The sequence below is a fragment of the Tiliqua scincoides genome, chromosome 3, assembly GCF_035046505.1.
Source record: "Tiliqua scincoides isolate rTilSci1 chromosome 3, rTilSci1.hap2, whole genome shotgun sequence".
Classification (NCBI taxonomy): Eukaryota; Metazoa; Chordata; class Lepidosauria; order Squamata; family Scincidae; genus Tiliqua; species Tiliqua scincoides.
In genome coordinates, this window is record NC_089823.1 from 69,021,145 (window position 1) to 69,035,639 (window position 14,495).

A 14,495-nucleotide genomic window follows, 5' to 3' on the forward strand; every position below is an offset into this window, starting at 1 on the left:
GCAATGCAGCTCTGAGGTAAGTGAACATACATCCCCTTACTTTGATGAGGCCTCCATGACTGCCACCCAACTGCAAGATGCAGCACATGCCCCATTGGCGCAGCTGTGCCACTGCTGGAAAGTTTGTTAAGATTTGTGCCTGAGAGGACCAACTTTGCAGTGGCACCCAGGTTATGGAACTCTTTGCTCTGGATGCAAGACTGGTTTCATCAATTCACAGTTACAATGACAACTAAAAGCACATATGTTCAGTTATTATTATTAACAGTATTTATACTGTTTCAACTAAACAGTATTTAGTATTCAACTAAAAGTTCACAAAGCGGTTTACAAAGAAAAATCAAATAACTAAATGGCTCCCTGTCCCAAAAGGGCTCACAATCTAAAAAGATGCAAATGAATGCAAATGAATGCAAATGAATAAATAAATGCAAGTTTAACTTTTGGCTATGTTTATGTTGATCTGTCTCCTTTTGATTGCTCTGTTTTGATTTGCCTTTTTTCCTGGTGCTGTATACAATTTAATGTTCTTCACTTTGCTTAATTATTGATTTTATTTTATTGTGTTCTTTAATATGTTGTGAACCGTCTTGAGCCCCTCCCTAGCTGGAGGTGAAAGCCTGGATACAAATATATTAAATAAAAAAATCTCTAAAATAAAGACAAAAGGGGGGTGGTGGTGAGTCTGCCTCTCCTCCTCTGAGACTTGATGCACTTGCTCTCAGCAGAGAAAACCACAGAACTCCTTCCTCTGCAGTCTTCCTCTTCCTGACTTTTATGTGTCTCTCTTGCCATGCCTATTTCCTTCCCTTAAGCACACATATGAGGAGGCCTCTTTTAGGGTCAAACAGTAAATGCTTCATTATCTTTCTGTGTGTGTTTTTCCGCTTTTTCTTTTTCTTTTAAATAGCAGCTGCCGGCCAGGACATGTTTGCAGTTGCGACTGTGGTACTGAAGAGGGGGCTTTCAGTCTTTCCTCCCATGCAAATTCTTCATTCCTCCTGAGGCCAATGGCAGTATGAGGAATCCAGTCCAGACCTGGGGTTGTGCCCTCCTCCTTAAGTTGTCCCTATCACTGTCCCAATTCAGATAGCTGATTTTCTTTTTTTCCATTAAAAAATGGAAAAAGACAACAATGCATTTAATGTCTAGTTTAACCCTCAGGCACAGGGGAATCAGCCCACCGGAGGAGCTGACTGCCTACAGCCTGTAAGGACAGACTTGGTTTCCTGGTGGCTCCCTTATCCTCCTTTTTTGTCATGGGTACCATTCCTTCACTTTGGGCGGGAGAAAGGGCAGGGTTCCTCTGAACCTTCACTCCGCTACAAATACAAGCTTCTCCAGACAGCTAGTTGCAGAAGGTAGGTGGGATGATGGTAAATGAAATAAATGAATCACATGCATTTGTGAGTTCCGCCTGAGTCCCAAAGGGCATTTATGTTTCCACATCTCTTACCCCCCTCCCAGTTGGAGTCTCAGGTATTAAAACAAAACAAAAAAACCATTCTCCTAATGTAAGACTACCGCAGGGAACATGAAGCCAACTTAAGCTATTAAAACAGGAGCTCCCCAGACATGCTGACACATGCAAGGAAAGGCCACCTTTATTTAGCTCAGCAGATATAAAAAAATAAAGGCCAAAAATAAGCAGTAATTAACTTGCAATAAACCAACTTAACCACTTAGGGGCAGCGTTAACGCAGAGCTAACATGCAGAAACAAACCTGCACTTTATCACCTGACTTAATTGAATATGCCCTGTGAATTTTCATAGGGGAGAAAACAGGGAGGCATGGACACAAGTGGAACAGAGCAATCCATCAAATCACTTGAGCAGGTGAAAAGAGGAGACCCTGTCTAGCTGCCCCTTCAAAGTTGTCTGCAATTGCTTATGGAGAGAATAATCACACTGATGGATACAGCATCTTGGTGCTTTTCCTCTGCTTGGGACACAGTTTTTGTTTTTATCCAAGATTAACACTACAAACAAATATAAAGAAAAATGTTACAAGTTCCTAATAAGATGAAATAATAACACAAGCCCCACTTAGAAGTTCCTGCATAACGTGCCTGAGCCTTTTTTCAAAAAGTTTTCCTGCTTCACTGTTTTGCCCTTAGGCAAAACCATGACCAGTCCAACTCCCAGCATTACCCTGTGTCATTTGGGTAGATGGGGAGATCCTAGATGCTGCTTTATCATTGCAAATAGCTCCTTATCGCAGACAAAGAAAATCACTGGAAAATGCTGCGAAAGACTACAGAAAAGCAAATGATGGTGAAGGAAAATAGGCATTGATTTTAAAGCAGCTTCACTTCTGAAATTTATGTCTGCAGCCAATGTGGCTCTCAGCACTTGTAGTACAGGAAGGGAACCAGTTTTGCTGTTCTTCCTTTTGCTTGTCCTGCAAATATAGCAACAGAACATGTAGTTATTTTCTGCATCTACAAATGGAAGTCATTACTCAAGAATTATAAGGATACTCATGTACTTCTGTAGTAACCAAAGATGATAGGGTTGCAAAAACATTAATTACCATCAGCATTTCTTAAATGATTAGTAGGGTCTTATATTTCCTCATTTTGAAGGAATTATCATTTGAAAGAATGTCTCTTTGTAGGCACTGGGAAATCTGGCTGCTTGTTTTTCAAAGTATAGCAAGTACTCATGCTACAATCCTATACACCAGGGGTGCTCACACTTTGAAACCCAGCTACTTTGAAACCCAGCAAGGCCTGGAGATCTACCAGAGTTTTTTTACAATGTTCACGCCATCATAACATATAACATTTATGTGTACATTGTATGTTGGTGTACCTTGCATAACCTCATGAGCCAATATTGCACAACACAACATAATTAACTATAAACATTTTTTGTAATTACTTGAGTTTACTTTGATGACTGAAGTGAATCAGCCAAGGATGCATAGTCTGGGCAGTAGCTGCTGACAGCCAGCCTCAAGCACACTTCCAAATGTTCATCAGTCATGGTGGAATGGTACTTGGACTTAATGATCTTCCTGTAGGAAAAGGCTGACTCACATAAATAAGTGGAGCACTTCCTGCCTCAGGTGCTCTTATATCCCTGAGGGCCCTATTGCCTTCAAGTGGCTGCAGCTGTGCAGCACACTCTGCTGGATGCCCAGGCCTTACCCTTAAAGGGGCCATTGCTGACACCACATCTACCTCCTCATCAGATCTTCCTTGATTCCAATAGGGGGGGGAGCAGATCTCTATACATACCAGTGCAAAAGCAGGGGAAAGGTGTGGGGGAGGGAAGATCTCTGTATAGACATCACAGCAAGACCAGTGAAAAAGCCCTTGCACACAGAACCAACAGATGAAAGTTGGGGGGGGGGGCAGATCTCCATACATACCAGCAGTGCTTTTTTTGTGGAAAAAAAGGTGCAGGAACTCACAACTTGTTAACCTTTTATTTATTTATTTTTAAACCATTTTTTATTGGAGAAATAAAATATTTTTAATGTGCTTCCCCCTAAAGATGAACTTACTTCTGAGTAGACATGCCTAGGATTGGGCTGTCAATCTCCACATCCCCTTCCCCCTAGCTATTTTTTCTACAGTACCGGTGGGAAAAATACAGTACCGGTGCACTTGTAGCATGTAGTATGTAGTGTGGCACTACTTCGAGGAGAGGAAGCAGTGAATGGATTCCAAAAAATGGCTTGCATGAGTTCCATGTAGTAAAATTACTCTAAGCAACTGTGGGAGTAAGAACAAAAAGGGAATTCTTACACGAGAGGGGTCCTTAGGTGCACATAGAAACAGCTACTTTTGCAAGCAAGCAATTAAATATGGTTTAATCCAGGTATCAGAATACTCTGTGTCTTTGGGAAGGTGCTTGGCATGCAATTATATGTTCTCTGCTGCCCTGAGCAGCCGCTTTGCATTGCTGGAGAGGAGCTGCAAACGCTGGCTGGCAGAGGGCATGCTTGTGGGGGAAGGACAAGGAGGATCTCTGGCAAGGCTGGACAGCATGTTGTACACACGTAGAATCCCTTTTCACCTGCCCTTAGCATGTGAAAATGGGTGCAGATATATATCTCTGCCAGGATTAAGAACCCAATCTTAGGTATGTCTACTCTGAAGTAAGTCTCGTTCTAGTCAATGGAGCTTACTCCCAGGAAAGTGCCTAGGATTGCAGCCTAAGAGCCCAATCCTATGCATGTCTACTCAGAAGTCCACTTTAGTGAATGGGGCTTACTGTGGATAGGATGGCAGCCCAATCCTGTGCCTGTCTACTCTGCCTCTGTTTTGCTCCGCCCTCCTGGAATGCCTCCGAAGGGGAGGGGCCCCTGCAGAAAGGAACTCCGTCCCCCCGCGTTCCATTAGAAAAAAAGCCCTGCATACCAGTGCAAAAGCAGGGGAAAGGTGTGGGGGAGGGAAGATCTCTGTATAGACATCACAGCAAGACCAGTGCAAAACCCTTTGCACACAGAACCAACAGATGGAAGTTGGGGGGTGGCAGATCTCCATACATACCAGTGCAAAAACAGGGGAAAGGTAAGTCAGCCCCAGTAGAGTCAATGGGGCTCACTCCCAGGGATGCGTGGACGGGAGAGAAGCCTGCCAGCCGCTCCTCTCCCAGGGAGGAGCCTGCCAGGTGCTCGCTCCCTGGGCTCACAAGCCTGCTAGGGGCTCACTCCTAGGGATGCGTGGACGGGAGAGAAGCCTGCGATCGACTCATTTCGCCTGGAGATCGACTGGTAGCTCGTGATCGACATATTGGGCACCCCTGCTATACACACTTTCCGGGAGTAAACCTCATTGAACACAATGACACACACAGAGGATTGTACTGTGACTCTCATTGCTGCTTCACCTCTGCCTCTACCTTAAAACACTATAAACCAAGCTGCCCTGCAGCTGTCTTGGGGCTGAGGGAACAAACTGAACAGCAGCCAGGTTGTACAAACAGCAGCAAACATCAGAGGGGGCAGAAAAACCTGCTTCCTCTCCTCTTCAGCTGTTATGTATGTACCAGTTGGCAGACCCACATTTTTAGGTGCCATCACCTCCTGGAAGCCTAGTGTTCTGTATCCTGCCTACTTGTTGTTCATTTATGTGAGCACACTTCTGCCCTAGTTCCTGTCCCGCTCATGACTGCTTCAAGTTCCTTTTGGGACAAAGTTTTGCCATCAAAACCAGCTACACTTCGAAGCTCAGTACAGGTCACCTGGGCCTTGTGACAGTCAGATGAACAGTTTGCAAACAAACAGTTGCAACAATGTTCCTTTGCTCATTTTGGAGCTCCTATTTAAAAGGGACAAAAAAAGTATATAAATACAGTTATACTGAATAACACTGCTTCCTATAGTGCTGATTTGTTACAACATTGTTTGTCCCGGTGTGATTGACAGCCATTCTACTCAATGGAGGCATGCTGGGCCAATCAGCACCTGTTTTCTGCCTATTAGATTAACATGTATTTTATAGTGTTGTTTCATGCAGTACTTGGCTTTCAGGGAATGTATCCCCTGTGCTATTGGAGGTATTGCTATATAGGGATTGGAGACAGGAAAATTTGTGGCTCTATGGAATTATCTAGCTGAAGCAATGGCTTCATGTTGCTTCGTGATAACACTGGTCCAGCTTCATCCAATCATCTGTCTTATATTTAACACCAAGTCAGCCTTGTGACAGCATGTAGTTCAGGGTAGCGCAGTGTCTTATTGGCTGCTTCTCAATGGTAGAATTATCCCTTTGGAAACTGTTGCCAAAATCCAAGTGTAATTAGCATCATCCAGAAGCAAGCCAATGAGACACTGCACTACCCTGAACTACGTGCTGACTTGGTGTTAAATATAAGACAGACAATTGGACCCTCCACCTGGCTGAGGGGGGTCCATGGTTACAATGAAATGAAGGTGGAGCATTAATATTGGCAATATTTTGTCTGCTTTAGTTGAACTGCTGGGTAACTTTTCAATATTGTGTGATCTGACCTGAGCCTTTAGAATGGGACTCTGTACATATCCAACACAATACATACCTTTTCATCTGTCAGAATATTCTGTAAAGAATGCAAGGCATTCTGACCATAAGGATAATTGGAGCTGTCAAGTATCTTGGCTGGAAAAGAACATATGAAGCTGCCTTATTCTGAGTGAGATCCCAGGTCCACCCAGCTCAGTGTTGTTGATACCAACTGGCAACGGCTTGCTAGAATTTCTGGAATTTTTCTGCACCCTACTTGGAGATGATGGGGAACTTTTGCATGCAAAACATGTGCTCTGCTACAGAGCTACAGCTCCTTCCTAAAAGCTCTGAGACTAACGGAAAAGCAACAAAGCAAATTTTTAAAAATGAAGACATTTTTAAAAAAGCATGCACACACACACCCTAACAGCCTGCACTGTGTGCAGGGGGTGAAGAATTGTGATAAGATCCTAGTCATCTAAGACTGCAATCTTATCCACACTTTCCTGGGAGTAAGCCCCATTGACTATAATAGGACTTACTTCTGAGTAGACATGGATAGGATTGGGCTCTGAGTTGCTGGACATCTCAAATGCTTATATATACTGTAGTGCTATTTACTCATGACTACAGTGACACAGGGCTACACTGAAGACAAACCACCAACATTGGAGAAAAATGTACCCTGGGTAAGTAAATGTGGAAAGGCCTCTCATCACTTCAGTTCCTAAGTCTTTGCCACCCCTTCCCACTTTGGGCATTGTGAAGGAAAGAGAAAACCTTCCTCCTTGATTACATTTCTTAAGATGCAATCCATTAGATTGGACTTTTGCAAACCAAAAAAAAGGGTGGGTGGGTGGGTGGATGGGTAGGTGTATCAATATTCTAAATTGCTAAACAAATCACTGCCTCTCCCTTCACCCTTTTCTCTTTCCATGTAAATCACGCAGCACATCCCTTTGGGACAGCTGTGTGTTGGCATCCTTCAGTCTTGGAAGACTATGGTATCGGGCTCTGAATAGTGGTTCTGGAACAGAGTGTCCTCTCCAGTGCGCGAAGCCTGGGTAAGGTAGATATGGAGGATAGACTGTTACCCATGCAGCAAATCCCCTCTCTCCATATCGCTGAAATAGTCCATTGGAAAGGCAGAAGCCAATATGGTTGTTTCCAGTGGCATCGCAGGAGTTGCCAGAACGTGACTGTTCAGCCATGAACTGCCTCAAGGACTCCACTCCGGATTTTGCCTCGAGGTTGATTCCTGAAGCCTTTTCCATAACTGGATGTAGCCACAAGGCAGTGGAGGTTTGGGATCAGAGTTTTCCTCCTCTCAGATGAACTGCCTTCCCAGGCTAACAAGTTCCACCTATGCGGTGGCTGGTTAGTCGCCTCTTACGACAAGTATAGCCAAACCAAGGGCCTATTCTTATCTCCAGCCTTCAGGGGAGTTGGGACAGCTAAGCCTCAGGAATCCTACTTATGCTGTTTCTCTGGAAATGTGGATCACACATTAAAACGGTACATGTAAAAATTGCACTCCCCAAAATTCCATGATAATGTAAGTGGAGTTCCCTGGAAAATCACATTTAAAATTGTTTTCACACCTAAATGGAAAATCACATCTAAAGGGAAGGTCTCTCTTAAAGGAAGGCAGTGATAGTGCACATGCTTTACCAGGTTCAATCCCAGGTTCAGTCTGAAGCATTGCCAAGCTGAGAATGTCCAGGTGAAACTCCAGAGCAGCCATTTTCAACCACTGTGCCATGGCACACTGGTGCGCCACTGATGGCCTACAGGTGTGCCATGGGAGTTTGGGAGAGGATCTTTAAATAGTAGGGCCACTGGAGGATTTGAGCCCTTGGTGTCAGTGTGGTGTGCCTTGTCAGTTGTCAAAACACTGATGGTGTGCCTTGACAATTTTAGTGCTTTGTCAGTATGCCATGAGATGAAAAAGGTTGAAAAGCACTGCCAGTTAGTTGACAATACTGAGCTACTCAGCAGAAAACAGCTTCCTATATCCTCTTACCTCAGAAGAATGGCACAAAATATGGCATGTATAAAATTTAATATAGATACAATTTTAGATATTTGCATTTCAAACACTATTTTGGGGCAGATAATTTAGTCTTATTACAAACATTTGAGCGCGCGCGCGCGCGCGCGCGCGCACATGTGTGTAGTGACTGCCTATGTCACGTAGTCACGTAGTGACTGCCTATGGTGTCGCAAATGTGCCATGTTTGCAGCACCTGGAGAGTAAGCAGCGTTCTTGTGAAGGCTTGCACCATCCCGCCATGCTGAATCCAGGCACAGTACTCAGTGGAGCTTGTGAGCAGCACAGGGGTAGGGGGTAGGGTGGAATGGGGATGGGAGGGGTGTAATGAGTGGGGGAAGGGCTTGGAGGGGTGGATCAGGCCCAGGAGCAGGATCAATGGCAGCAGCAGACACTGCATCCCAGGGGATCTCAAACTTCTTGGGAGTAAAACTCCTGAGAGTAAGTCTTTGTGGGGGAGGGGGTGAAGGCAGCAACACAATCCCCAGGATTGTATCGCTAACAGGGGTGAAGGGGGGGTGTTTTTACCTACTGAAGGCTGCTGCATGTCCTGGAGTTTTGGGGAGCCCCACGCAGCCCTCTGCAGGGCTCCCCGAGTCTTAGAATACGTGATTGTGAAGCCAGAATTTGCAATCACTTTTTTTCCCAACATTCTAAGACTTGGGGAACTCTGTGGAGGGCTGCATGGGACTGGCAACTCCTGGACCATGCAACAGCCCCCAATAAGTAAAAACAACCCCCCTTTGCCCCCGTTAGTGATGCAGTCCTGGGGATCACGACGCTGCCTCTCCCCTTTCCCTGCTCCTTCAGGGGTCAGAGGCAGTGTTACATGAGATGGTGGGTCGCTACCCACCAGTCTGTGTACCACTGCTGTATCCTATTACTCCTCCTGGGCCTGAAAGCCAAACACAGGGCTTCTTGGACTTGTAACAGTGATTTTGCTGGAACAGTTCCGAGTAGCCCCATTGTGTAGGCTGGGACTTTACCCTGGTAAGGGGATGAATGTCCCCTTACTCTGAGAAGACCTCCAGCTTGCTCCTAGCCAGCATAGGAGCAGGATGGAGTGTGGGCCATGTGACCCTGCTGCATCAGTACTGGTTAGGATTGGGCTGCCCATCTGCTCCAATATTTTAATTGTGTTAATTGGTTTTATTTAATATTTTTATTAATCATGTGATATCATTTTATTGTTTTATACCACTTCAAGTGATGGAAAAGGTATATAAGGGCGCAATCCTAACCCCTTATGTCAGTGCTTTCCAGCACTGGCATAGCAGTGCCAATGGGACATGTGCTGCAACCTGCAGTTGGGTGGCACTCATGGAGGCCTCTTCAATTAAGGAAATGTTTGTTCCCTTAACTCAGAGCTGCATTGCCCTTAGGACAGTGCTGGAGAGCACTGACATAACATAAGGGGTTAGGATTGCACCCTAAATCTTTTAAATAAATGAAATTAAATAAATACCAGCACAATCCTATGCATGTCTTTGCAGAAGTAAGCTCCATTCAGTTCAGTGGGATTTACTCTTAGGTAAGTACACATAGGATTTCAGCCTAACAGTTCAATCTTTGGATCTGCCACCAGAGCTAGAGCTCCAGTGGGAGAGCACACTTTACAGTGTTGCAAACACTGTTAACAGAAGTGTATATAGTTCTGTGCTTCTGAACCAGGGCTGCAGAGGCCAAGCAGCACCCCATGTGTGTCAACATAGGTAAGCTGATGGGGTGGGCGGAACAGGCAGATCCTAGGGAGGTAAGGGAAGCAGGAGGTGGTGTCTCCTGGCACAAGCAACTTCCACCGGCTGCATGCCTCCCAACACGATCCATTCAGACTTAGCTGTCAAACTTAGCTGTTGTAGGTCCAACTGGCGATCAAGGGGCTTAAAAAAGGGATAAGGGAAAATATTTTCTCTTACCTCCCCCAAGCCTCCTGATGATCCCCCCCCCTGCATGCAGCGCAGTCTGTTTTGGCATGGCTGCATGCTCTGGTGGGGAAAAGGATAAGTGGGCTGCAAGACTCCTCTTTGCTTTTCCCAGGAGCTCCTCGTTTGGAGAGGTGCCTTTTCCACCTCTCAGCATAGTGGATCATGTTCAGTTATCAGCTCATGTTATCTTTATAGCCCCCCAGTCAATCATTGTCATGCCACCTCTTGTTTTTTACTGATTTCAGTGTCCACATTTAGTCTTGCCCAAAGAAACTCCACCCTACAATTCCAGTACTGTGAACAAGAGTCACGAGGAAAAGTCCCCCTTATCATACTGCATATTTACCCGAAATGCATGCTACTTTATTTTAAATCTAGCGTGTAATATGCTCTACATCTAGCATGTTGCTATTGTGTGTTCCCCTTGCCCTGCCTGTCTCTTGCTGGCAGTTGCCATTGTGAAACAAAAGGCAGCTGCCAGTTTGAATGAACGTCTCTCTTTTTCTCTGGAGCAGACGCAGCCGCACTTCACAGACTGGGTGGCAGCAACTCATGTTGGAGAGGCAGGCGACTCCCTGGGAAGCATGAGCTTGTCATGGCTGAGAGATTCAGCAGCATGCTTGAGGCCTGCCTGAACATTTAAGCGCTGGAACCTGGCTCGGCACTGGGCTGGGAAAGCAGCCGCTGTCACGGTGCCAGCAGACGGGCTTTCGCTGCCTTCTCCGTGGTGACAGTCCATTTTGTTGCTGTTTTTGGCAAAGGTGGTGCTTGACTAAATACAGCCTTGGCCTCCTGCCCCCAGGCACAGAGTCAGATGTGTCCAGAACTGTGCTGCTTACTTGGCTGTGGGGCCTTCTAAATCAAATTAAAAATCGGAAAGGAAGGAGATGGGTTGAGAAAGGCAGCCCTTGAGAGGATGTAGCTGCTCTCATTTAAATAAAGCAGTTCTAGTACCAGGAGAAAACGGGGCAGTGATATTTCCCCCTAAAAATGAGGAATAGCTACAACCCCTCCTTATGAGGAGCACAGAAAGAAGACAAACTGTCCTTTAAGAGAACCAACAATCCTCATAAAGGCACTCAGCAAATGATTTTTTTTACAACATCTGTTTAAATTCAATGATATGTATTTAAGATGTCTCTGAAAAGAGAACTTCTGTGTCAGCTGCAACCAGTGGGAGCTTTCCTTAATGGGAGCAGATGCTGCAGTGTGCATTTTGTTAGGGAATCCTTGGCTGAAAAATAATTGCCCCAGGCTCAGCTGTGCCTTTCTAAAAGTGGCTTTTAAAAGGGAAAAGAAGAACAGGACCGGATAAGCTCAGATGCCATTGCCATTCTCAGTCGTAAATTAGATTAAAACTCTGGCTTCTTAACATGGTGACCCTGACTTGAAGTAAACATGTTCAGAATGGGAAAGTCTGGGGACAGACACTTGCCATGGCTGTTTACAGCTCCCCCCGTCCCTCAAGCTTGCTATAGAAATTATTCAGAGTAGCTGCATTAATTTCTTGGAAATTAATCCTCTGGACACACAGAAGATTAATCCAGTCTTTGAACTGGGCAACTAGGTCCTAGAGCACTGCACACATGAAGTATGTCCACCAGGGCTGGGGTCTGAGGCAGCATGCCAAAGGATTCCCCCCCCACCCCATAGTTGCTGAGATGCCAGCCTCTGTTCCTCCTGTTCTCTAAATTGGAAAAGGCAGAGGGCAATGGAGCAGAAAAGTAACTGTGGGGGACAGAACAGTATGATACTCTCCCATCCTCTCTATGCTTCCTCTTCTTTCCCATCTTTCTTTGCCACTTCAGGGAGTGGAGGAGAAAGAGGAATGGCAGAGGTGACTAGGCAGATGGAGATGGGCACCATCTGCCAATCTGCTGCCGGAGGCAATTGTCTCCGTTGTCATCATGGATAAGCCGACCTTGAGGTCTACAGAAATGGCACACCATGGGACCTCATATCCCTTGCTCACTCTCTGATGGTGCACTGGCCAATGCAAATCTCACTGGTACTGAAGGTTCAGAGGCCAGGCTAGACATGTGGGTCCTCTAATGCCCTTAACCTTCCGGTGAGGCCTGAAGATGTTTGTATTCCAGCAAGCTTTTGATGTCTGATGGCTGCTTTTAACTGGTTTTACTGCTGATTTTATTGCTGCTGGTTGTTTTTTGCCTTTTTATTGCTGTTGTTTTAATGTATTTTATGACTTTTAAATGTTGTTAGCTGCCTTGGGTGCCCTCCGGGGAGAAAGGCAGATTACAAATAAATAAATAAATAAATAAATAAATAAATAAATAAATAAATAAATAAATAATAAGCATATACTCTGATGTCCTCCCTGGCACTTGTGCAAAAACAGACTCTGACAATTTTGCTAAAGACCAAAGAGTGGGGGAACAGATAAGGAAACAGAGCAGGTGTCCATCACCCAGTGCGTAGCTAGGTCATTTGATACCCAGGGCCCATAAATTTTAGTCACCCCTCATATGACAACATTAATTTGTCAGCAGGTAAGGACACCCACCAGGATGGGCGGTAAAATCAGGTGCCAGTCAGAATTGCAGCCTATGTCTACCTGGCAGGTAGATCTGGGCTACAATTCTGGATGGGAGCCCAGGTCTACCTGCTTGGAAGCGGCCACTCCAGGGGGCAGTTGGAATGGGAACCCAGATCTACCTGCCAGGTAGATGTGGGCTCCAAGTCTGAATGGGAACCCAAGTCTACCCACCCAGCAAACCTTGACCACAGAGGCAAAAGTTCATCCAGGTGATCAGGTAGTGCTCATGCCCCCCCCAATACAAACACTAGATACACCCCCGGTGTCACCCCCCACAGGGTGTCAGCTTGCTAACACCTTATTGATTCCATGCTGTGTCATAATAACATCTCATTGGCTCTCTGAATGCTCAGTCTCATTAGTTCATTTTGAGTTAAGGAAATTGCACTTTTTGTTACGTAAGACAGTTGTATTTTTGTTTTCTAGTTTTTTGGTCATAACTTTTGATAGAATGGAGATATTTCACTCCAGTTTGTTTCATTGCATTGTGATGTAAATTACACATCAAACTATATATGACATGATGGTATTATTCCTAACAACTGCAATTTTAGTGATTTTGGTCATTAGAGGTGTCACCCCCCCAGGGGTCCAATCCTATCCAATTTGCCAGCACCGATGCAGCTGCAATGCAGCCCTAAGGTAAGGAAACAAATATTCCCATATCTTAAGGGGGCCTCTGTGACTGCTGCCCCCACCACAAGATGTGGTGCATGACCCATTGGCACAGCTGAACCAGCACTAGAAAATTGGATAGGATTGGGCCCTAAGTTGGCACCTGGGATAGACCACCCCCTCTAGCTATGCCACTGCCATCACCATCCCATGACCAAATTGCTTCAAGGCATCTTCAGCACTTCCTCCATTTGTTCCATTTTTAAACTGTAATTTTTTAATTGAATTTGTAGCTGCTTTCACAACTTCTATGTACAACTGGATTACATGATTTAATGCCATCATAGCAGACATGCACAGCACAATCTAATACATGCTTACTCAGAAATAAGTTTCACTATGCTCAAGCGGGCTGTCTTCCAAGTAAGCATGTATGGGATTCTTAGCTTAAATTTGCACACACGGATTTGCAAATTTGTATTTCTTCAAGTCGTAAACAGATCTGTTTTCTCTAACCTGATAGAAGCTTTTTAATTTTAAGAATTAACATTTTGACATTTAATTTAAGGTGCCTGAAATTGTTTGCTGTGTTTGCTAATACAAAGATTACCACATACCACAGTGCTTTGCAAGGCACTGCCCTTGCTGGAGACAGATATGAGTAATTGCTATTCACATTTTTTAAAAATGGGAAGACAAGCATTTCTGTTTATTTGTCCCAGTAGCCCTCCATGCAAACTGAAATCTGTCTTGCACCTAGCAGACGCAAATCTAATTTCATCTGCATAAAACCTTCCATGCCTCATTTCAACAAAGCTACAAACTGCAGACCTGTAGGCCTTTTCCATTCCCCCCCCCCCCTTGGTCTAGTCATTTACCTAAAATCCAGTCTGGAAAAGAGTTCTGGAGAGCTAATAAGGTTGCTGACTACTTTGTAAAATTTTAGTTGACCCTAATAAAGGATTTAATCAGGTCAGCATTCTTTCTGATTTGGAGTGGAGAGGTGAGGTGGAAGGGTATGGCTCTATCCAGAAACAAATCAAAATTCTGTCCACTAGTTAAAATGGCAAATACCTGCTACAGTCTCTAGTGATCGCATCCTGCTTCTGAAGCCTGGGGCATGCAAATTCTTTTTAGCCGTAGGATGGGGGGCAACAGAACAGAGCTCCTTTTGCTCTGCTGGCATCCTGCACACTGACCTTCTAAAAAGCCATTGTCAGAGTGCCAGGATCCTGACAGAGGGCTGACTCAGTGGGAGACAGAGGTTTATGTAACCTCCAGCAATCCATTATTACAAAGGGGCTTTCAGGAACTCCTCTGTGCCAGGCACAGCGAGGGTTATTGATTGAAGAGACAGTGAAAATGCACAGAGAGGCTCCATCCATTAGGACCGCTGCTCTCCACCAATTAG

General features: G+C 45.0%; 1 long non-coding RNA gene across 1 annotated transcript; it reads right to left on the bottom strand.

Moving 5' to 3' along the window:
• Positions 1 to 363: 363 nt before the first annotated feature.
• LOC136645771 (uncharacterized) lies at positions 364 to 14,246 on the bottom strand. Its single transcript, XR_010794162.1, has 3 exons — positions 14,159 to 14,246; positions 6,014 to 6,093; positions 364 to 2,402 (listed from the first exon to the last, which is right to left on the bottom strand). It is a non-coding gene; the product is annotated as an uncharacterized lncRNA (long non-coding RNA).
• Positions 14,247 to 14,495: the final 249 nt, after the last annotated feature.